The 24527-nt window shown below is 37.8% G+C and overlaps 1 protein-coding gene across 1 annotated transcript in view; it reads left to right on the forward strand.

The window, feature by feature from the left end:
- Window positions 1-963: 963 nt before the first annotated feature.
- Window positions 964-24527, forward strand: part of ADAMTSL1 (ADAMTS like 1) — a 434468-nt gene continuing 410904 nt past the window's right edge. The window contains exon 1 of the mRNA XM_060014779.2: window positions 964-1091. The gene's annotated coding sequence lies outside the window, so the exon portion shown is untranslated. The remainder of the gene's footprint in view (window positions 1092-24527) is intronic.

Consider the following 24527-nt stretch of genomic DNA (forward strand, 5'->3'; position numbering starts at 1 on the left):
AAACAATCCATATCCAAACCCAGGCAGTTTCTTTTTTTTGTGGTACGTGGGCCTCTCACTGTTGTGGCCTCTCCCGTTGCGGAGCACAGGCTCCGGATGCGCAGGCCCAGTGGCCATGGCTCACGGGCCTAGCTGCTCCAGGGCATGTGGGATCTTACCGGACCGGGACACGGACCCGCATCCCCTGCATCAGCAGGCGGACTCTCAACCACTGCGCCACCAGGGAAGCCCATCCAGGCAGTTTCTAACTTCAGAACCTGTTCTATTAACTATTATTATTATTCTATTATGTAACTGGCACAAATTTTCTCTTTAACTCTTCTAAGAAATGTGAAGCACTATATGGAGACCTACACATAACAATTTTCCTTAGAGTAGATGCAGATTTCACTAGGGAGTCTGTCAATAACAAGCAGATCTGTCTGTCTGGAGCCAATCCTTGCATTACTGAAGTTACTTCATGCAATTATTCTCATTAACATATCTGAAAACTAGGAATGATGCTGCTTCATGTAAAGAAAAGTCAGTTGTATAAAACGTTAAATTTTGGAAAGCAGTGCTGGTATGCACATGTCAGTCTTCTCAGAGCAGAAACATCTCTGAGTGCAGCTTCTCTCTTCACAAAGCAACAAAAGAGTAGACTCATGAACCCTGGGCAAAACTGTGACTTCAGTGCAATCTATCTTCCTCTGACCCAGATTCTTATTTCTGGCCACCTTTTTCTGTTCACTCCCATAAATGCAGTCCCTTGCCCTTTTCAGTCACAGCCCAGGGTCCTTGAACTCAAATATCCCTCTCCCTAAACATATGCACAGTATTAAATTGGAAAGAATCTGAGAATCTGAGCCCATCTTCATCCTCAGCAAGGCCAGCATGTACAGACACACAGACCACCTACGCTGTAGGGCGCACATTTCCCCGTTCACTGAGGACTCATACTGACCATCCTCTCGTTCCTCACAGAGCTCCAGGACCGCACGCTCTGAGGAGGACCGGGACGGCCTGTGGGACGCCTGGGGCCCGTGGAGTGAGTGCTCACGCACCTGCGGTGGAGGGGCCTCCTACTCGCTGAGGCGCTGCCTCAGCAGCAAGTAAGTCCTGAACCCACAACCTGGAGCTTTTGCAAGGCCCCGAGGGAGCAGGTTGGAGGCATACTTTTGGAGAAATGCAGAGCAGTTTGTTGCACACAAATCCAGATGAAGGAATGAAAGGAAGGTGCAAAGCATTAAATATGACCATCTCCAGCTAAGTATTTAGATATTCTTATATGATAAGCAATATAGAATTTATCTCATTCACCAAGCAAATTTTCTTATCTGTTTTCATGTTAGAACTGGAAGGAAAATTTATTATTAGAAATGGATTATTTATTATTATTTATTATTAGAAATGGATCTAGCATCTATAGCTCCATATGGTGACAATAATAACAAAAATATTAACGTTAACATTAATAGCATATTATGTTGGATTCCAGTGTTACCAAGTAGTTTGCAAATGAAGGATATATTGATTTGGTTTCTTTAGATGTTATAATGACCAGAAGTTCCCCAAGGTCATTCAGTTTCCTGAATGATGAGTTTTACATATTACGAGATTTGGAAGAATAGAAACTGCAGTGGAAATTGGGGCATGAACACTGGGAGAGATGATGAAAAGGGAAGTGAGAGTGGCTAACAGCTCCTAAGCTGAAAGGAAAAGGCTGGAGGTGTTAGAATGGAAAGTCTTTACTTAGAATAATAATAATAATTCAAAAGTGCTTCTTGAACTGTGTGGTCTATGACTAGATTTTTCTCCAAACTATAAAATACAAAGTACTATGGTAATATTTTTTTAATGAAAGATTTTATTCGACAGTGAAAAGTGTTGTATGTGGCAAGGAAGAGGTTTGATCAAAATTACTATATATTATAAATAAAACATGAAACAGAAGAAGGAAAGATTATTCATCTGCTGATTCTTCTAGACTTTACATGAACAGCAGAAAGTGGTGAGATACAGTTTCAGGAAAATGTCAACTTATTCTAATAAGAGTGAGAATTTCTTGAAATCAGGGTCCAGGTCTTACTTTTTTCTGTATCCCCCAGGTCTGCACAGGGTCTGAGAGATATTAAGAGCTCAATAGATGTTTCCTCACTGAATCCATTGATAACTAGATATCGTTTTGGTTCCAGAGAGGCCCCAGTGGAAATAACATACCCAGGGGGAAAATGGCCAATGGGCATATCTTGAAAGATCCCAGATCAATTCTGGTATTTAGCCATTGTGGTGTTTGGGTCTACACTGAAGATCAGTCTGTTGGTTGAATCCACTAGCGAGTTTGTCTGTCTTCATTGGAGGCCAGCTTCATATCAAACCAGATCTGTGAACCGATAAGAAAGAATAGACCTTTCATCGTAATGATTCACCTGTTCTCTTAATCATGAGTATCAAAAACTTCCTAAATCTGTACTACATGATGCTACATGGTGATAGCACTTTGGGCCATAACTGATAATAAACACACATCAGTAAAGCCAAAAGGTACAAATTTGGAATGTTCCTATTATGTAGTTTGCCCAAGTAAGCATGCTTGAATATTCTGTAGGGATGAACCAAAACATGTGTCTCACAAAGCTGGTAAGGAATGTATGGGAACTTTCACATTGGCTCAGTGATGTGAAAACCTTGTACTGAGTGAGAAACAACCTCAGGAATGAATTAAAACCACAAGTGAAAGTCTGTCGTCTGGAAAATCATCAAATATTGATGTCCTGTGATATTCAAAACTACCATTTTTGTCACCTAGTAAATTAAGGCTCCAGTCGTTAGGATTTTATTAAGATACTATGGGAGGTATCAGTGTCATCTACTTGGGTCAGGGCTGTCATCTATTTATAATGAACTGAAAAAGTAGAATGTAAATTCTAAAATTATGAATGTATATATGTCTCTATTTGACTCTCAAATATTGAAAAAACACATTCAGTAAACTCATACTGGTGTGGATAGGAAGTAAAAAAAGAATGGGGAGAGAAGTGGACCACCTATTCTTTAGGGATTTGAAGAAAAAGAAAAAAATCTTCAAACAGATGGCATTTTCAGATCTGGTAAGAACATAAAGAAATAATAAAAGAAGTGACTGCACAGCTGAATCAACCTATGTGTTGTTTTTCTCAAGAGAACCGGAATCAGTACAGTTCAGCATAAAGTCACTTCACAACACAAGCCCTGTTGAAGAATGGTGTCAAAATATATGTCGGGAGCAGATAAATAGTCCTGTCATAATTTTTTTAAAAGATGTACATTGGCCAAAGTAAGTTAGCTAGCCAAGTCCAAAGTCAATGTGCAAGAGCAAAAATGTTACAAGGAAAGCCATGCGATGTAGGGCAGGTAAAGAATTGGGCCCATTTTGGCAATCTACCATGGATGGTCTTCTGTGGCAATTCATTTCTAATGGTTAATGGACTTAGTAAGTTTTCTCTCATCTCTCCACTCCATATTTAGGCATCCAAATTCAATTTAGTCACCTTATAACTCTTGGGAAAGGTCAGAGGTTATGAATGTATATGTCTTTAGAGGCCCAGCTGGTAACTAGAATGTGTGTTGTAATGTAATGGTCAGCATTCCAATTCAGCCCAAGTAACTCCCATCCACCTGCCGAGTTAACCTGCCAGGCCTATTTTCTAGCCCTGGTGATATGATCTCACAGGCCACATTTAGGTCTGATATCAGATAATAATTCTATTCCCAATATGATAGAACTGTAATGGAAGCTAAAATAGTCAGATTTTATGGAATAGATGACAGTGGCTCAACTTCTGGAGTTAAGTATGTTCCCTGATGGATTGGGAGCTTGGAGAAGGCTTGGTTAATCCCCTGAGTATAGAACATCTTCTCTGAGTGATCTTTTGGGGAAAAAAAAAAAATCAGTAGAGGCAAAGCACAGTGAAAATATAAACAAGCATTAAATATAAAATCCTTCATTCTCAACTGGCCGTACTTAGTGCTGGGAAAACAGCCCTGACCCAGGGAGACACTGAGCAGAATCCTTTCCTTGGCTTCTCCCCTGTCTTTTTTCTAGGCTCACAGGAAGTAAGCAGTGCTTGATTTTCCCGATTTCTGATATTGCAACATTGATTATTGCCTTTTGCTGCAAATTTGATTTGAGCAATAAAGGAAGGCACTGTATAAAATTTTTTCTACAACTTTTGATAATTTCTGTAAGATTCCATTAGGTTTCATTGAGTAACTCTGATAATGCAATTGTTGCTAATCACCAAGTGGTATATAATGTCTGCTTTTATTTTTTTTAATTAAAAAACAGACTCTACCTACTTGTACTTTATGATGGTCCTTTGTTTTATTACACATGAATTAAACAATGTACCAACTACCTTGAGAAGCTGCTGCTTCTCTCTCCAGTTTTCCACCTCTCCCACTAAATATTCTGAAATCATACTTTTAGCAAATTCATTTGTCTGGTTGACCTCGTATGGTGTGTTGTTTAGTGGAAATGATCCTTCTGCAACCTAAATGACTTAAGCATATTTTTAAAAAATTTGATACTAAAGATGTGTCTCTGAGAGCTCTAGGTTTGTCTTCAGCCAGGTCATTTAGCTTTTTGCCTGAAAGGAGTTCCAGATGCGTAAGGCACTTAAGAATAATGTGTCTAACATCACATGTACCCCTATATCAGGTCTGTGCCAAGATCAAGGTCAAAGGTGTAAACTGCAGCTCATTTACTCAGACATAAAAAGAAACGAAATTGAGTTATTTGTAGTGAGGTGGATGGACCTAGAGTCTGTCATACAGAGTGAAGTACGTCAAAAAGAGAAAAACAAATACCGTATGCTAACACATATATATGGAATCTAAAATAAAAGAAAATGGTTCTGAAGAACCGAGGGGCAGGACAGGAATAAAGATGCAGACGTAGAGAATGGACTTGAGGACACAGGGAGGAGGACGAATAAGCTGGGACGAAGTGAGAGAGTGGCATGGACTTATATATACTATCAAATGTAAAATAGATAGCTAGTGGGAAGCAGCCGCGTAGCACAGGGAGATCAGCTCTGTGCTTTGTGACCACCTAGAGGTGTGGGATAGGGAGGGTGGGAGGGAGACACGAGAGGGAGGAGATATGGGGATATATGTATATGTATAGCTGATTCACTTTGTTATACAGCAGAAATTAACACAACATTGTACAGCAATGATACTCCAATAAAGATGTTTAAAAAAATAATAATGCTGCGCTGAACATGGTGGTGCAGATATCTTTTAGGAAAAAAAAATATAGCAGTGAGTCAGCTGATACTCTTAAGTGTAGTGTCAGCCTTTGCATTGGTGGCTGAAGAAGATTTAAAGGTCTTCTATGACCTTTTTTCACTTTCTGAAATGCCAGATTAATCTCCAGACTAATTAATACTATGGATTAATAAATTAATACAATAGGTATTTAATACATTAACAGTACGAATATTTTGTTAAATCCCAACTGATTAAATGAAATACTTGTTGACTTCATAGATATCCAAATAACAAAAAAAAAGAGGCAAACCTATAAAGGATGAAAACATTGTAAAAAGTTAATAAATTTTGAATTGAATTCTTGAGTTGAATAAAAATTTTTTGAGTTGAACAAAATTATTAGATGAACAAGAGATAAAAATCATCACACTATAGAGGTGCCTAAAAAAGTTAAGATTGTGATATTATTCCAAAGGGATGTGGCTGCCAGAATGTTATCAATATAAGTGCAAAAAAATTAAATATCCCAAGGAAGGTTATCTCACAGGAATGGGGGAGGTTATTCAAACTTGTCATTTCATAATAATTGTGCTAAGGGAAAATAAGCTAACTCCTCAGATTTTTTTTAATTGCAAATACAATTTTTCTTCCATAATAATATTGATACTTACATGAATATAAGCTTTAGTTAGCAAATAATTTATACACTGCATAACAATAAATACTGAAAGAAATATTTTAAGATTTGGTGTATAATAATAAATACCAAAAGGAAAATTTTAATGTTAAGATTTGGCTTCTTAAACAGATGTTTTTTCTTTTAAAGTCACCTCATCTCTGTCATAACATCCAATTAAGGTTCACAAGACTTAAGAGGTTTTAGGACTTCCAGCACAAGTGAGCCCCAAAGCAAGATTTATCTGTTATTCTTCATCAAATGTTGTGTGTTATCAGCCTTGTTTTCCTTGGAAATGTTTGAGGTTTGTTTAACAGAAAGATATACAAGTTCAGAATGAGTCCGACTAGTCATGTCATTTATATGAGGTAATCTTTTCATTGTGTTAGAAGAGGTTTCACATTTTTGGATATATGTTTAAGAGTTTGCAGTTGCCTTCATTTAACTTTTTGGGTCAAAGCCTATTCCAAATGTATTACCAGGACTTCTAATATTCCAGGTCATATATCTTAGAGGGATGTTTTGTTCCAAGATCTGATGTTCTTTCAGGAGGAAAATACACTAAGGCCAATGACTGAATGTTTGGGACCAATTTATGGCCTGGTTTGTCCCATAAACCTGTTTGTTGAAATAAAAGATGGTGGAAATGTGTTTAGTGTCCATAACCTTTACTAGCCATATTGGGAATCTATAACTCTTGGCCGTCTTTTTCTGTTTATTTAAAAATTCCTTCTTTGGTTTGTTCAGTAGCTTTTCTGAAGTTTTTTATTTCTACTCAGTTTTCTTTTTTTTAAACTACTTTATTGAGGTATCTTTGACATGTAAAAATAATATATATTCAAGGTGTACAACTTGATGTTTTGATAAACGTATACATTGTGAAAAGATCACCACAATCAAGCTAAGTAACATATCCGTCCCATCTCCATAGTTAGTGTGTGTGTGTGTGTGTGTGTTGAGCAGATTTAAGATCTATGTTCTTAGCAAATTTCAAGTATGCAATACAGCATTGTTAACTGTCATTACCATGCTGTACTTTAGGTCTTCAGAACTCATTCATCTTGCATAACTGAAACATTGTCCCCTTTGACCAACATCTCCTCATTTCCGCCCTCTCCTCTGCACCTGGCAACCACTGTTCTGCTCTCTGCTTCTATGAGTTTTACTATTTTAGATCCCACATGTAAGCAAGGTAATTCAGTATTTGTCTCTCTGTGTCTGGCTTATTTCACTCAGCATGATGTCCTTCAGGTTCATCTATGTTGTCACAAATGGCAGGATTCCCATTTTGTTAAGACTAAATAATACCCCATTGTATGTACATACCACATTTTCCTTATCCATTCATTCATCAAGGGACCTTTAAGTTGTTTTCATATCTTGGCTATGTTATGAATGATGCTACAGTGAACACAGGTATATACCTATTCGAGACCCAGATTTCATTTCCTTTGGGTATATACCCAGTAGTGAAATTGCTGGGTCATATACTAGTTAGTTTTAATTTTTTGAGGAATCCCCATACTGCTTTTCATAATGCCTTTACCAATTTACGTTTCCGTCACCAGTGCATAAGGCTCCCTTTTCTCTACATCCTCTCCCACTTATCTTTTTGATGATAACCATTCTAACAGATGTGAGGGATATCTCCTTGTGGTTTTGATTTGCATTTCCCTGATGGTAGTGATGGTGAAGATCTTTTCATGTATCTTTTGGCCCCTTGTATGTGTTTTTTTGAGAAATGTCTATCCAGGTCCTCTGGCCATTTTTAAAATTGGGTTATTTGGGATTTTTTTTTTTACTCTTGAGTTATATGAGTTTTTAAAAACTATATTTTGGATATTAACCCCTTGTCAGACATATGGTTTGCAAATATTTTCTTCTACTAGGTAGGTTGGCTTTTCACTGTTGATTGTTTCCTTTGCTGTACAGAAGCTTTTTAGCTTGATGCAACTTCACTTGTCAAATTTTGTCTTAGTTGCCTGTGCTTTTGCTGTCATGACCAAAGAATTGTTGCTAAGACCAGTGTCAAGGCGCTTTTCTCCTATGTTTTCTTCTAGTAGTTTTACAGTTTAAAGACTTATATTTAAGTCTTTCATCTATTTTGAGTTAATTTTTGGTACTTGGTGCGAGATAAGGGTACAGTTTAATTCTTCTGCATGTGGCTATCCAGTTTTCCTAATACCGTTTATTGAAGAGACTATCTTTTCACCATTGTGTGTTCTTGGCACCTTGTCAAATATTAGTTGACTGTATAAGCACAGGTATATTTCCAGGCTCTTTATTCTGTTCCATTGGTCTATATGCCTGTTTCTGTCCCAGTAACATAGTATATTGATTACTATAACTTTGTAATATAGTTTGAAATCAGGAAATGTGATGCCTCCAGCTTTGTTTTTCTTGTTCAGGTTCTGAGTTTGAAAGTATTCCCTCTTCTGTTTTTTTGGAAGAGTTTAAGAAAGATTGGCGTTAATTATTTTTAAAATATTTGATAGAATTCACCTGTGAAGCCATCTGGTCCTGGGCTTTTCTTTGTCAGGAAGTTTTAGATTACCACTTCAATATTTTTTGTTTGTTATTGGCCTGAACTAGAAAAAGGAGAACAAACTAAGCCCACAGTTAGCAGAGGAAAGAAATAATAACAACTAGGGCAAAAATAAATCAAATAGAGAATAGAAAAACAATCGAAAAGATCAACTAAACTGAGAGTTTGTTTTTTGAAAAGATGAAATTGACAAAACCTTAGCCAGCCTGAGGGGAAAAAAAGGGAGAAGCTGCAAATAAATAAAATCAGAAATGAAAGAGGAGATATTACAATGGATGCTTCAGAAATTAAAAGGGTGATAGAGACTATTATGAACCATTATATGCCAAAAAATAGGATAACCTAGAAAAAATGAATAAATTCTCAGAAACATATGATCTTTAAGACTGAATCTCAGTTTTCATGCTTTCATTTAATAAATATTTATTGAACATCTACTATGTATTAGGCAAATTTCTAGGTGTAACTAAGGATATAAAGCCCAAGGGACAAGAATTTGCCGTTGGGAATTTATCATATTATTAAGTTTCTACTGATTATATTGAGTTTCTACTGATTATAGTTGCAAGATATTTTAAGAACTAAGAGAATTTCCCCCAGTTCTGTAAATAGGTAATACATCTGTAGCGCTGGTTCTTAACCCCGGCTGTACTTTAGAGTCACCTGGAAAGCTTTATAAAAAATACAAATATCGGGACTCCACTGAAGACCAATTAAATTGGGATCTCTGGGGTTGGAGCCCTGCCATCAGTAATTTTGTAAAGGCTCTCCAAGTGACTTTAATGTGTATCCAGTGTTAGAATTGCTGCTCTATTGGAGGGCATGATAGTGAAATGATGACGTTTGTCTCCAGCTTTCTGAGAATTTAGAGGTTGGGGTTATGAAGAAAAGAAGATATTTTCTGATAAAGAGATTTCTTTATGTTTAACTTCCTCCTTCAGGTTTTTATAGAATGACTTAATCTGCAGTGTGGGAGGAAAAGTCATGGACACCAGCATGTCAGGACAATAAAAGTAGTGATTTCCTCTGTACTCCTGTGAGCTACAGCAATAACCTTTCTGTGTAGTTCTCCACTTGTCTAGTATTACTCAAGATCAACCTTGCCCTAAGTGGTGAATAGACTTCATGATTTCTGAAATTTTCTTCCATTCCATTATTAAGCTTATAGATATGACCCTTTAAACCTCCAGGTTGTTAGTGACTAACTAAGTTAATTCCCAGTGACTGGGGTGGTTTATGCAAATTCTCTGAGATCAGCTTCCCCTCAATTTCATTGAATTTCTTAACCATAGAGTTTAACTTTCCACCTTCAATTCAGCATCTATCATTTTCCCTGTCCCCCTAAAAAAAGAAAGACTTCCTTGAATTCTCTTTCATCTGTTTGATCCCAGTTTGTATCAGTACAATAGAAGAGAGGAGTTTATCTAACTCTGTTTTCCTTAGTTTCAACCACTGGGGATGGGGGGTGCGGGATAAAGGGACGAAAGGGTGTGCGCCTGCGTGTGTGCGTGCGTGTGTGTTTGTGAGAGCGAGAGAGATTGAAATAAAAGAACACAAGATATTAAGAGGAAAAAAAAAAAGATACCAGAATTACATACATTGGGGAATGGATACTTTACCTAGAGACAGAAAAAAATAAGTACAGAACGCTAAGTAACATCCTATTTATGTGTGATCATCAGCTGAAGCCCGTTACTACACATGCCAAGCTCAAATAGCTTCAGGGCCAAGCTCTACCTTGGCTTTGGGGTAGGACTCATTAGTCAAGATAGAGATCCTTTCCTACGGGAAACAGTCACCTATTTGGGAACCTGACTCTTAAGAAAAACCATGTGTTTCATTGCCTCTGATAGAAACTTTATCGTATTTTGTGGATTATCCCTTTTTTTTTTTTAATCAAACTACTAATTTTGAAGACTGACCCCACTCTTTTCTAGCTGTGTGACGTAGGATTAGGTTCTCAGTTTCTCTGGGATTTAGGTGGGGCTCATCTACGATGTCAAGTGGACAGTGCCTGGAACAGAATAGGTGTTCGATAAATGTTTATATTGAAAGAATGTCTAAGGCGCCCTTCAACTCCAAATCGAATGTGTGCCCCATTTTGCTGTTAGGGAGGAAGAGGAGTCTAAAACTGCTCTGCATATGAATGGTTTTAAAGAAAAATGTTATGATTCTCCAGGCCCTCATTTTGCAGTGGACATCTGGGTGATACGGGCAGATTGAAGAACTTTTGTCTCTAGCCAAAATAATTCATAAATTCCCAGTTCCAGGGCTGTATGGGGTGAGATTGTGAGAGTCCTAGAGTTTCATAATACACATTTTCCTCATGGGGAAGATGGAAAAGTTGGACTTGATGTTGCTAAAACACATTTGTTTTTATTCTCATTCTTTGCCTCTTTTGGCTACCGAGCAAATGTAAGATCATTTGCAAATCTTATGGCATGTGTGTATGTGTTATAAAGTACACGTCCGGAGCAAATGTAAGATCATTTGCAAATCTTATGGCATGTGTGTATGTGTTATAAAGTACATGTCCTTCCTGCTGGTGGATCTCTAGCCAAAGGCAGCAATCCCCAGGGCCCCCACCCCTCGCCCTCTTTCAGAGGGAACAAATGCATTGCAGTGACAAATACAACTTTGAGTAAATATGTGAAAATAAACATGTCTGTAGAAAAGAGCCAAAGTTTCTTTCCTTTGGTAGCTATTTAGTTTCGTTTTAAACTTTTCATCTTTGGTTTATTGTAGAAAGATTTTAATTGGGTTTCAGGTTCAAAAATTGGAGCAAATATGAGGCCAAAAATTCTTTGCAACCTGAAATTATCCTTATAGCATTTCCTTCTGTTCTACTCCTTCCTTCCTTCCTTCCCTCCTTCCTTCCTTCCTTCCTTCCTTCCTTCCTTGCACTTCTCAATAAATGCTTGTGGAATGCTAACAGTAAACCATGCTTCACTGGGCACTGGAGCTCAGAGATCACACGGAGGGACTGCAAAGGAGAAAAGCAAGTAACCAAAAATACATTTTCTAAAAGTGAAAAGTATCCTGGGTGGCTGCAGGCCTGTGTCCTGATCCTTTCAACTGATGGCCATGCTGCTGACTCTGTGCCTTTTCTCCTGATGAGCCCTCTTCCTACAACGCCTCGCACTGCCCATGCCCACAAACCCTCAGTGTTATTTAAAGTAACCTCCAGCAGTGGCCCCAAGTCTCACTTCACTATATTTCTAAGGCACTATGTTTGCACCACTTTTAATCACTTTTACCTAGCCTGGCTTGTGTTATAGTTATTTATAAGACCCTGTCCCCCACTAGACTGTCAGCACGATGGGCACAGGTTTTATCTTGCTTTTCTTTATGTCTTCCTGTTTTGCATAGCAGGTACTCAGTCAGTGCTGGGTGAATTGACCGAATGGACTATGGGGGCCAGTAACCTACTGCCGTACTTTAGGAAGCAGGAGCCGGGAGGGAAGGTTGTGTTTTGAATTCTCCTTTCTCCCGTCACCCTCTTGGGACTTGTATGGCCCATACAGGACACTCCTCCTAAGATATCACCTTTGTAAGTTACTTCTGTCTCTCATCGGTCGGTCCCTTTGTCTAATACCTCCATGTTTAGTATCCAGACCACGCCCATTAGCTGTTGATGCTACATTATACCGATATGTGTTCTCCTTGGACTTGTGGATTTTTTTACAACTAAATGATAGCTTTGAGAAGGGTCAGAGGAGTCCTCATTTTTGTACCTTTCACAGTGCCTTGGCTTAGTACTGGTTCCGATTGGATGCTCAATAAATGTGTGAAGTGACTGTAAATCAGAAAGCATTCCACCAGAATTTGTGAACCAGAACGTCCTGCCCAGGGGCTCATCTTCACTTCGAGATTGCGTGTTGTATGTTGTCTCATTAGATTATCTGAGCAGTCTGCTCGGGGCAGTTTCTGGTTTTATTAGAAGCTGGGCATGATCACTGTGGTTTCCAGTGTCATCGTTCTTGCTTTCTTCTCTTCTGATTACACGGGCACCCTCCTCATTGTCATAACCCTAGCTGATATTTGCGAGAACTCAATGCTTTGTTGTAGCATGTCTGTCTTTGAAGAACAGGCAGAGATATGTAAAATCATACTTGTTTGGGAAAAGAAATTGGCACTGGTTTTTCTAGTTGTAATTTAGAACATACCAGACACTCATAATAGCAAATAAACCAATTTGAAACTCACAGGCCAAACTCCAAACTTCAGTCTGTAGTATCCTCATGTGTATCTATATTTTAATTGAACAGCTCTGCAGCCTCTAAGCTGCTGCTCAGGAATCTGAGTTCCCTATGGTCAAGAGAAGATCAAACAACAGAGAAGATGTCATCTTAGAATGTTTTTCCTAAACCTGTGTGGTTTCCATTTAGGCTGGATTTGGTCTACATATTCAGTTTTAGTAACTCTCTCTGTGTACACAAATCGAGTCTCCAAGCGGGCACAGCATTCAGAATGTTTTTTATAATGAGAGATCAGTATAGAGCAGAAGTGTTGAATTGTAAAACTCGTGTTACAAAAATACGTTACCTATGCCAAAGAAACAATTTATGGCATCGTTTTTCAGTGTGGGATTCCGTTACCCCTTCTTCTTTGCAAAATTGCTTCTTAAATTCAGCTTTCAGGCCAACTCTTCTTTTGGGTCCTTAGGCCACATTAGAGCCCCTAGCAGATCAGGAAGAACTGGTGTGACACCAGGCTCTGGTCTGTTCCCCGCCAGCTCACCTACTGATGGATGACGCCTGGCCGCGTGCCTTCTTGTTGTTTGCTGTATTATTACAACAGAAAGCATTTTCAAAAGCTGCATTTATCAAGTTGTCATAATAGTTTGGCTTGCTTATCTATCTAGCCAGAAAAAAAAAACACAAAACTCTCCCTTAGCGCTAATCTGTTTGAGCCACGTGATATATCACATGCAGAAGAGGCAGTGCAAAACAAATAGGCACCCTATATGACCTTCAGGGACCTTTCAACTAAATGCTTAAGAAGGGAGATATTTTTTATGCTCGCCTTTGTAAGTCCCATAGCACCAAAGATGTCTGTCTCCTTGTTTCAAAGGCAGTTTTCCACTGGAGGTCGTATGTGTGTTGGGGATACGTTACTCCTAGAATTTTGGCGGCTTTGTCTAATGAAGGAGCTTTAACCTTAAATGGAAAAAAACTGAAGTTTACCAGGAAGAAGGTCCAAGACACCTTTAACATTTAAGATCAGTTTTTCATAGGCAAGTGATACCAGATTAAACATTATTTGTTATGTAGACTCTTGTAAGTAAATTTCTTATTTGACATAGGTGGTTGTCTGGGAGCACGTGACTATTCAGCGGGATGGGTGTGGGTAGAATGGGATTCATGTTCAGAGTCAATATACATTCATTAAATGTTTGTTAAAAATACTTCAAATCTATTAATGTTAATAAATAAGTAGGGATGCATACTAGGACGTCTCCAATTATTCAGAGATATATAATGAATATACAATATAAGCATAGTCATGTGTAGATACTTTTTTATTGAGATATAATTGACCATATAACATTGTGTAAGTGTAAGGCATGTGAGTTGATTTGATCCATGTATATATTACAATATGATTATCACTTTAGCATTAGCTAATGCTATTATCATGTCACATAATTATTCTTTCTTTTTTTGTAGTGGGAACAATTGAGATCTAGTCTCTCAGCAACTTTCAAGTTTACAATATAGTCTTGTTGTCTATAATCACTAGGCTGTGCATTAAATCTCCAAGACTTATTTATCTACTAGTTGCAAGTTCATACCCTTAAAGGACATCTCCCCAATTCCCATGCCTCCGAGGCCCTGGTAATCACCATTCTACTCTCTGTTTTTACGTAGTTACTTTTTGAAGAAGGGACAGTGCTGAATCGATTCATCCTGTTGGGACCAAGTGCCACACAGAGTTTCCACATGAAAAAGGCTCATTTTGATTCTCATGAAAGACATTCTAAATTAGAATTAAATAATTATTTTAAACATGGAATAAAATGTAGAGCATTAAAGAATGACTTTTTTAAGCACAAGAGTGAGACAGAGAGAGTTAAGGGGAAAATGAGAACTCGGGACTTAGGAGATGCACAGGGATGGCATATCTTCTAACTCCTTTTCTCCCTGTGCAAAGCAAGACCACTACTAACCATCTGTGGTGCTCCAGAACGGACTCCAGTTCTAGCCCCTAGGTTTTCAGCATCCAGTTTGACCCCCAGATTAGGGTAGTGAGCATCTGAGGATAGCTTTACACACCATGTCCGCAGGTTCACATAGCTTCCTTTTTAATGACCAAGTTCATTGGTATCAAGTTTTCTTTCCCGAAAGAAACTGTTACGATAATATGTCATGGAACGTGAAAAGCAGCCCAGCAGTGCATTTGCACGTCTTTCTCTTGGGTGTTCTCAGAATTTGTTATTCCTCTTGAGGTCTTTGTAAAAAGCCCTAGAAATGGCAAAATATTTTAACCGGCTCCTTAGGGACACCCTCCTGCACTATGGCTCCCGTGAGTACTGAAAGTCTCGCTTGAAGTGAAGGAGGAAAACAGTGTTCCAATACTCCGTGAAGTCCCAGCTGAGGCTCTCAGTCTGCTGGTCTTGTCCAATTCATGATCATTTTCGGACCCATGGTCTAAAGGACCCAGAGTCCTTCTGGCGTAAATTGCTGACATGGTTTTATGTCTGTTCTCTTGTAAAAAGCTCAGAGTGTCCTTTTGGATGACCAAAAAAAGAGAGAGATAAGCAGATGGACTGTCTTACTTCAAAATTCTTTGCCCATGAGTCTGTATTTGAAAGGCAGGAGGTACTCAGAGAAATACAGTAACCTGTTCCTACTTAACAGCGCCCTTTGGTTTTTGAAAATCAAAGGCAAAGCTTCATGAGCCTAACACAAGTGCAATTGTCCTTAAGAACTCTGGCATTTAATATACACATTTATCAGATTTTCTTGTAACGGTTCACTAACACCAAGGATGAGTCTGGTTGCGTCACCAGAAGGATCTGTTTGCTTAGAGAGGAGATGTGAAGAATTTTTAATTTAAATTGATGTATTTACCAGATCCTTCTTTCATTCTTAATGAGAGATGAGTCGAATATACCTTCCTCTTTTAAAGATTTATGTAAGCAGGGAGGAAAAAAGCCAACAAATGGCTAAAGCCTGGAAAGAGAGCTTTTAATTTTCCATGGCAATTCATCTCTTCTAAGGTTGTTAAATTATGGTAATAGAAACTAAGATAACATCAGGATGTTAAGTATTGGAAGAGTTTGGATGGTTTGTTATGTGTTAATTAGAGACCAATAAAGTATGCTTCAAGCCTATACTAATCTCATTATAAGTGAATTAAAATAATTTACAAATGATAGCTTGATGTTTAGGTGATTTCCTTTTCTGAGACAAGGAACTAAGCCAAAATTAATAAATGACTGGTTAGGAGTAAAGAGCTGATATAAATAAGGAAATTTCTGTACAAATTTGGTTTAAAATATATTTTTATTTATATTTTGTTCTTTTTATACTTGAACCAGTTTCTGATTTATTAATTGGTACAATATTTAACTCACTAAATATAGTCCTGTAGCTGTTTCATAGTTTTCATTGAGCAGATGCACTTACTTAAATCCTTTGTTATTGGTGGCCTACAATTTTCCTCAGAAACCATTTTGGACTGAAATTTCTAATGTTTGTTTTCATTTCCAGCGGTGAATTTTATTTTGTTAAAATGTGAAGAAAATCTTTCAGCTGTTTTCTGTTAACTGTTTTTTTAAGAATTTTTTTTTAAAAACAGAAGAAAATATTTTTTACTGCATAATTCTCAGATGAGGCTTTTATGCCTAGATAAATGCCTTCAATGAAGAAATTCATGCTTGACAAGAGTTAAAATCCTTGCGGTGGAATAGTCACTTTGTTATTTAAGTCAAATTTACATTCCGCGTTAACAAACTTGAACTTTCAAAAAATACAAACTTTCCTGCCCTGAAGTTCTTTCACATTACATTTTACTGCTGAGTGTGGTTCTCTTGGAGTTGTTCCCAATGTACAGGGTGTATCTAGATGTCATTTGCTTACTGGCTTTAGCAGAATTGAGAAGCAGGTTATGTACTGATGTGGAAAATAAGGTGCAGTTAACCCCCAGGCTCAGCCTCCAAGGTTTAATCTAGTGTTAGGATTTTCCACGTCTTGAGTACATCTTGCTCCTTTTGTATTATTATCGTTGTTGTATATGCTTTAGAGTTAGACACACCTGAGTTCCAATCCCTGGTTCTCTCTTTCCTGAGTAGGTATATGGCTTTCAGCCTCCTAGTCTTTCTCAGCCTCAGTTTTCTTACCTATTAAGTGGGAATAATAAAGCCTTCCAGTTGTTGGAAACTTAGAGATAATGTGTACAGAATACCTAATACTGGACCAGATACCTGTAGCAGACATTCAATATATAGTAGACGTTAGTATTAATATCATTGTCCACAATTTGATAGTGTCTTTTAATAACAAGGACTTTTCCAAACTCAAACATTACCACTTTACTATCATATTTCACTCAAATTAAATAAGCTCTCACTCAAAAAGTAATACAATACAGTGAAGGGAAGACTTAACTCAGGAGCAGAATTAAATTATTTGCAAATCAATATTAGGTGTTAGACAATTACAGGATGTACTTTGGAAATGGTGGCAAGTGGTTTTTTCTTTGCTATGTTTTGTGTTTGTTTGTTTGTCTTAATAGTTTTATTTCTGCAGGAACCACTGATCAAAAAGTGGCTAAAGTCCAACTGAGATTGAAAGTAACATTTCTTTATATAGAATATGATACATTTATCTAAAATGAGGGTGATTTTGTAGTTTTGAAAAGTGCCAGTATTTGAAGGACAGCAAATCAATGTGGGAACAGAAAATTGAAAGGGTGTACCTGTCTGCCTTATGATTGCCCTTATAAACTTGGATTCTCTGGGATTGGGAGACTGGTGTGTGGGATAGAATTTTTTTGGAAGACATCAAATTGTAGACGGCAGGAACGAAGAGTCACATTTCCTGGGAATCAGAGAGTCTTCTTAAGGCTTATCTCGAATGAGCGAGATGACGGGATGACAGTACTCCCCCAGCTCAGCTTTTTTTTGTGGGGGGTGGTGGTGGTGAGTATAGCTGCTTTACAATATTGTGTTAGTTTCTGTTGTACAACGAAGTGAATCAGCTATATGTATACATATATCCCCTCCCTCTTGGACCTCCCTCCCATCCCCTCCCCCATCCCACCCATCTAGGTCATCACAGAGCACCGAGCTGAGCTCCCTGTGCTATATAGCAGGTTCCCACTAGCTATCTGTTTTACACATGGTAGTGTATTTATGTCAGTCCTAATCTCCCAATTCATCCCACCCTCCCCTTCCACTGCTGTGTCCACACGTCTGTTCTCTATGTCTGTGTCTCTATTCCTGCCCTGAAAATAGGTTCATCTGTACCACTTTTTTAGATTCCACATATATGCATTATTATATGATATTTGTTCTTCTCATTCTGACACACTTCACTCTGTATGACACACTCTAGGTCCATCCACATCTCTACAAATGACCCAATTTCTTTCTTCTTTATGGCTAATATTCCATTCTATATATGTACCACATCTTCTTTGTCCATTCCTCTGTCGATGGGCATTTAGGTTGTTTCCATGGCCTGGCTATTGTAAATAGTGCTTCAGTGAACAATGAGATGCATGTGTCTTTGGGAATTACGGTTTTCTCAGGGTATATGCCCAGTAATGGAATTGCTGAGTCATACTGTAGTTATATTTTTAGGTTTTTAAGGAACCTCCATATTGTCCTCCATAGTGGCTGTATCAATTTACATTCCCAACAAAAGTGCAAGAAGGTTCCCTTTTCTCCACACTCTCTCCACCATTTATTGTTTGTAGATGTTTTGATGATGGCCATTCTGACCAGTGTGAGGTGATACCTCATTGTAGTTTTGATTTGCAGTTCTCTAATAATTAGTGATGTTGAGCATCTTCTCATGTGCCTCTTGGCCATCTCTATGTCTTCTTTGGAGAAATGTCTATTTAGGTCTTCCACCCATTTTTTGATTGGATTGTTTGGGTTTTTTTATACTGAGCTGCATTAGCTGTTTATATAATTTGGAAATTAGTCCAAATATTTTTTCCAATTCTGAGGGTTGTCTTTTCGTCTTCTTTATGCTTTCCTTTGCTGTGCAAAATCTCTTAAGTTTCATTAGGTCCCATTTGTGTATTTTTGTTTTTATTTTCATTACTCTAAGAGGTGGGTCAAAAAAGATCTTGCTGTGATTTATGACAAAGAGTGTTTCTTCATATGTTTTCCTCTAAGAGTTTTATAGTGTCAGGCCTTTATAGTGTCAGGCCTTTAATCCATTTTGAGTTTATTTTTTGTATGGTATTAGGGAGTGTTCTAATTTCATTCTTTTACATGTAGCTGTCCAGTTTTCCCAGCAGCACTTATTGAAGAGACTCTCTTTTCTCCATTGTATAGTCTTGCCTCCCTTGTCATAGATTAGGTAACCATAGGTGCTTGGGTTTATCTGTGGGCTTTCTGTCCTCTTCCATTTATCTATATTTCTTTTTTGTGCCAATACCATACTGTCTTGATTACTGTAGCTTTGTAATATAGTCTGAAGTCGGAGAGCCTGATTCCTCCAGCTCCGTTTTTCTTTCTCAAGATGGCTGTGGCTACTCAGGGTCTTTCGTGTTTCCATACAAATTGTAAAATGTTTGGTTCTAGTTCTGTGGAAAATGCCATTGGTAGTTTGATAGGGTTGGCACTGAATCTGTAGATTGCTTTGGGGAGTATTGTCATTTTCACAATATTGATTCTTCCAATCCAAGAACATGGTATATCTCTCCATCTGTTTGTGTCATCTTTGACTTCTTTCATCAGTGTTTTATAGTTTTCTGCATACAGGTCTTTTGCCTCCTTAGGTAGGTTTATTCCTAGGTATTTTATTCTTTTTGTTGTGATGGTAAATGGGATTGTTTCCTTAATTTCTCTTTCTGACATTTCATTGTTAGTATATAGGAATGCATGAGATTTCTGTGCATTTATTTTGCACCCTGCAACTTTACCAAATTCATTGATGAACTCTAGTAGTTTTCTGGTGGCATCTTTAGGATTTTCTATGTATAGTATCATGTCATCTGCAAACAGTGACAGTTTTAGTCCTTCTTTTCCAATTTGGGTTCCTTTTATTTCTTTTTCTTCTCTGATTGCCATGGTTAGGTCTTCCAAAACTGTTGGATAATAGTGGTGAGAGTGGACATCCTTGTCTTGTTCCTGAGCTTAGAGGAAATGCTTTCAGTTTTTCACCATTGTGAATGATGTTTGCTGTGGCTTTCTCATATATGGCCTTCATTATGTTAAGGTAAGTTCCCTCTATGCCCACTTTCTGGAGGGTTTGTATCGTAAATGGGCGTTGAATTTTGTCGAAAGCTTTTTCTGCATCTATTGAGATGATCATATGGTTTTTATTCTTTAGTTTGTTAATATGGTATATCACATTGATTGATTTGCATATATTGAAGAATCCTTGCATCCCTGGGATAAATCCCACTTGGTCGTGGTGTATGATCCTTTTAATGTGTTGTTGGATTCTCTTTCCTAGAATTTTGTTGAGGACTTTTATGTCTATGTTCATCAGTGATATTGGTCTGTAATTTTCTTTCTTGTGATATCTTTGTCTGGTTTTGGTGTCAGAGTGATGGTGGCCTTGTAGAGCGAGTTTGGCAGTTTTCCTCCCTCTGCAATTCTTTTGGAAGAGTTTGAGAAGGATAGGTGTTAGCTCTTCTCTAAATGTTTGTTAGAATTCACTTGTGAAGCCATCTGGTCCTGGACTTTTATTTCATGGATGACTTTTGATAACACTTTCAATTTCATTACTTGCGATTGGTCTGTTTATATTTTCTAATTCTTCCTGGCTCAGTCTTGGAAAGTTGTACCTTTCCAAGAATTGTCCATTTCCTCCAGGTTGTCCATTTTATTTGCATATAGTTGCTTGTAGTAGTCTCTTGTGATCCTTTGTATTTCTGCGGTGTCAGTTGTAATTTCTCCTTTTTCGTTTCTCATTTTATTGATTTGAGTCCTCTCCCTTTTTTTCTTGATGAGTCTGGCTAAAGGTTTATCAATTTTGTTTATCTTCTCAAAGAACCAGCTTTTAGTTTTATTATCTTTTCTATTGTTTTCCTTGTTTCTATTTCATTTATTTCTACTCTGATCTTTATGATTTCTTTCCCTTGGGTTATTTTGTTGTTCGTCGTCTTCTTTCTCTAGTTCCTTTAAGTGTAAGGTTAGATTTTATTTTATTTTTTTTGAGATTTTTCTTGTTTCTTGAGGTGAGATTGAATTGCTACACACTTCCCTCTTAGAACTTCTTTTTCTGCATTGCATAGGTTTTGTGTTGTTGTGTTTTCATTGTCATTTGTTTCTATGTATTTTTTTATTTCCTCTTTGATGTCTTCAGTTGTTTCTTGGTTATTTAGTAGCGTATTGTTTAGCCTCCATGTGTTTGTGTTTTTTACAGTTTTCTTTTTCCTGTAATTGATTTCTAATCTCATAGTGTTGTGGTCAGAAAACATGCTTGATACAATTTTCTTAAGTTTTCTGAGGCTTGATTTGTGCCCCAAGATGTGATCTATCCTGGAGAGTGTTCCATGTGCATGTGAGAAGAACTGCCACTTTCAGGTGGAAAGTCCTGTAAATATCAATTAAATCTATCTGGTCTTATGTGTCATTTAAAGCCTGTGTTTCCTTATTTATTTTCTGCCTGGATGCTCTGTCCATTGGTTTAAGTGGGGGTGTTAAAGTCTCCCACTTTCATTGTGTTACTGTAGATTTCCCCTTTTATGGCTGTTAGCTTTTGCCTTATGTATTGAGATGCTCCTGTATTCGGTGTATAAATATTTATTATTGTTCTATCTTCTTCTTGGATTGATACTTTGATCATTATGTAGTGTCTTTTTTGTCTCTTGTAACAATCTTTATTTTAAAATCTATCTTATCTGATATCAGTATTGCTACTCCAGCTTTCTTTTGATTTTCATTTTCATGGAATATCCTTTTCCATCCCTTCACTTTTAGTCTGTATGTGTCCCTAGGTCTGAAGTGGGTCTCCTATAGACAGCATATAGATGGGTCTTGTTTATGTATCCATTCAGCCAGTCTGTGTGTTTTGGTTGGAGCATTTAATGCATGTACATTAAAGGTAATTATCAATATGTATGTTCCTATTACCATTTTGTTAATTGTTTTGGGTTTGCGGTTCTTTTTCTTCTCTTGTGTTTCCTGCCTAGAGAAGTTCCTTTAGCATTTGTTGTAAAGTTGGTTTGGTGGTACCGAGTTCTCTTAGCTTTTGCTTGTTTGTAAAGCTTTTGATTTCTCCATTGAATCTGAATGAGATCCTTGCTGGGTAGAGTAATCTTCATTGTAGGTTTTTTCCTTTCATCACTTTAAATATGTCCTGCCACTCCCTTCTGGCCTGCAGAGTTTCTCCTGAAAAATCAGCTGATAACCTTATGGGGATCCCCTTGTATGTTATTTGTTGCTTTTACCTTGATGCTTTTAATATTTTGCTTTGAATTTAATTTTTTTTAGTTTGATTAATATGTGTCTTGGCATGTTTCTCCTTGAGTTTATCCTGCCTGGGACTCTGCAGTTCAGGGACTTGGGTGGCTACTTCCCTTTTCATGTTAGGGAAGTTTTCAACTATAATCTCTTCAAATATTTTCTCAGACCCCTTCTCTTTCTATTCTTCTTCTGGGGCCCCTATTATTCAAATATTGGTGCGTTTAATATTGTCCCAGAAGTCTCTGAGACTGTCATCATTTCTTTTCACTCTTTTCTCTTTATTCTGCTCCTCAGCAGTTATTTCCACCATTCTGTCTTCCAGCTCACTTATTTGTTCTTCTGCTTCAGTTATTCTGCTATTGATTCCTTCTAGTGTATTTTTCATTTCAGTTATTGTGCTGTTCCTCACTGTTTGTTTGTTCTTTAGTTCTTCTAGGTCCTTGTTAATCATTTCTTGTATTTTCTCAATCTGTGCCTCCATTCTACTTCCAAGATTTTGGATCATCTTTACTATCATTACTCTGAATTCTTTTTCAGGTAGGTTGCCTATTTCCTCTTCATTTATTTGGTCTTTTATTTGATCTTTACTCCTTCGTCTGTAACATATTCTTTTGTTGTCTCATTTTTTTGATGGGTGGGGCTGTGTGCCTGTCTTGCTGCTTGTTTTGCCTGAGGCGTCCAGCACTGGAGTTTGCAGGCAGTTGGGTAGAGCGGGGTCTTGGTGCCCTGATGAGGACCACTGGGAGACCTCACACTGATCAGTATTCCCTGGGGCCTGAGGTTCTCTGTTAATCCAGTGGTTTGGTCTCCGTGCTCCCACCACAGAAGCTCAGGCCCGACCCCTGGCCTGGAAACCAAGATTCCGCAAGCTGTGCAGCATGGCAAAAAAAAAGAAAGGCAACAAACAAAAAGGAGGAGAACAATAACAAAGAATAAAAATACAATAAAATTAGAATAATAAAAAATGTATTACAAAAAATAAAAATATAAGTGAAACAACAGAAAGAAGGCAAAACAGAACCACAACGGCCAAAAAAAAAAACCCCGAAAAGGACTTGGTGGGGGTCGGGGGGGTAGGCAAGGGAGGGCAGGGCTGGGGATCAGGAACTGTGCAGCCAGAAAAGGCCCTGGGGGTGGGGTGGGGGGCATGGCTTAGGCTCAGCATGGCCAGAGGGGGCCCTGGAGGACGGTGGTTCAGGTCTGGAACCTCAGTAGGCTTGCCAGGCCCGAGTGGGTGGGGGAAATGCTATCCGCATTCCCCTCTGATCCCCTGATCCCCCCGAAGGTCTCTCCCTGTCCCTGCTAATCCCCACTCTGTGGGTGGGCCCCTCCTAGTATGGGAACCCCTCTCTTCCCCCACCGCCGTTTGTTTTTGTTTTGTTTTTGCTAAATGAGAAGCATTTAATTCAATCTTTTACATTATATGCTTACTTTTCCTGTTACCCAAGGATGCTTTTTTTAAATTATTGAACTATAGTTGATTTATAATATTATGTTAGTTTCAGGCATACATCAAAGTGATTCAGATATCTGTATCTATATATCTATATATCTGTATCTATCTATATATATGTTTTCTTTTACAGATTTTTTTCCATTGTAGGTTATTACAAGCTACTGAATATAGTTCCCTGTGCTATACAGTAAATCCTTGTTGTTTATCTATTTTATATATAGTAGTGTGTATATGTTAATCCCAAACTCCTAATTGGTCCTCCCCTGCATTTCCCCTTTGGTAACCATAAGTTTGTTTTCTATATTTGTGAGTCTGTTTCTGTTTTGTAAATAAGTTTAATTATATTATTTTTTTAGATTCCATATATAAGTGCTATTATATACTATTTGTATTTATTTGACTTACTTCACTTAGTATGATAATCTCTAGGTCCATCTCAAGGATGCTTTTAGAACATACGTAGTAGGTATTCATAGTTTAAAATATCTGGGAAAAGGCTCATTTAAATTATTGAACTAGATGTTTTTCTGCTTTTTAATTTTTTTAGTAAGCATTATCTCTAATAACCCCATTGACGTTTGGATAGAACTTTTGTGAGTTATCTCAGTTGGTGATCACAACTTCAGGCACTGCTGTTTCCTTATACAGTGATATCCAGTTGACAGATGAGGAAGCAAAAACCCTGAGAGGACAAGAGGCTTACGCAAGGGGAAGAGCAAAGTCTGTGACTCAGATTGTCAAACTCCTAATTCAGATGTGTTTCCATTATTCCTTTCAGGGAGATAAGGTTAGGAAAAGAAAATAAAAGGAGGGTGAAAAACATAGCATTTTAAGATCTTCATGATTAATGCCAGAGTTCACTTTTTTAAGGCAAGAAGTCATCATTGGATCTCCTTTGTTTTAAAACCTTCAGTGGTTCCCCTCTGCCTATTGCAAAGTTCACAGTTAGAAGGCTTTTTTTAATCTCTTTCAGTTCCCCACATACACCCAAAACTACACAACCAAACCGCTTGAAAATGTA

This window comes from Delphinus delphis, chromosome 6 (assembly GCF_949987515.2).
Source record: "Delphinus delphis chromosome 6, mDelDel1.2, whole genome shotgun sequence".
In the NCBI taxonomy this organism is placed as follows: Eukaryota; Metazoa; Chordata; class Mammalia; order Artiodactyla; family Delphinidae; genus Delphinus; species Delphinus delphis.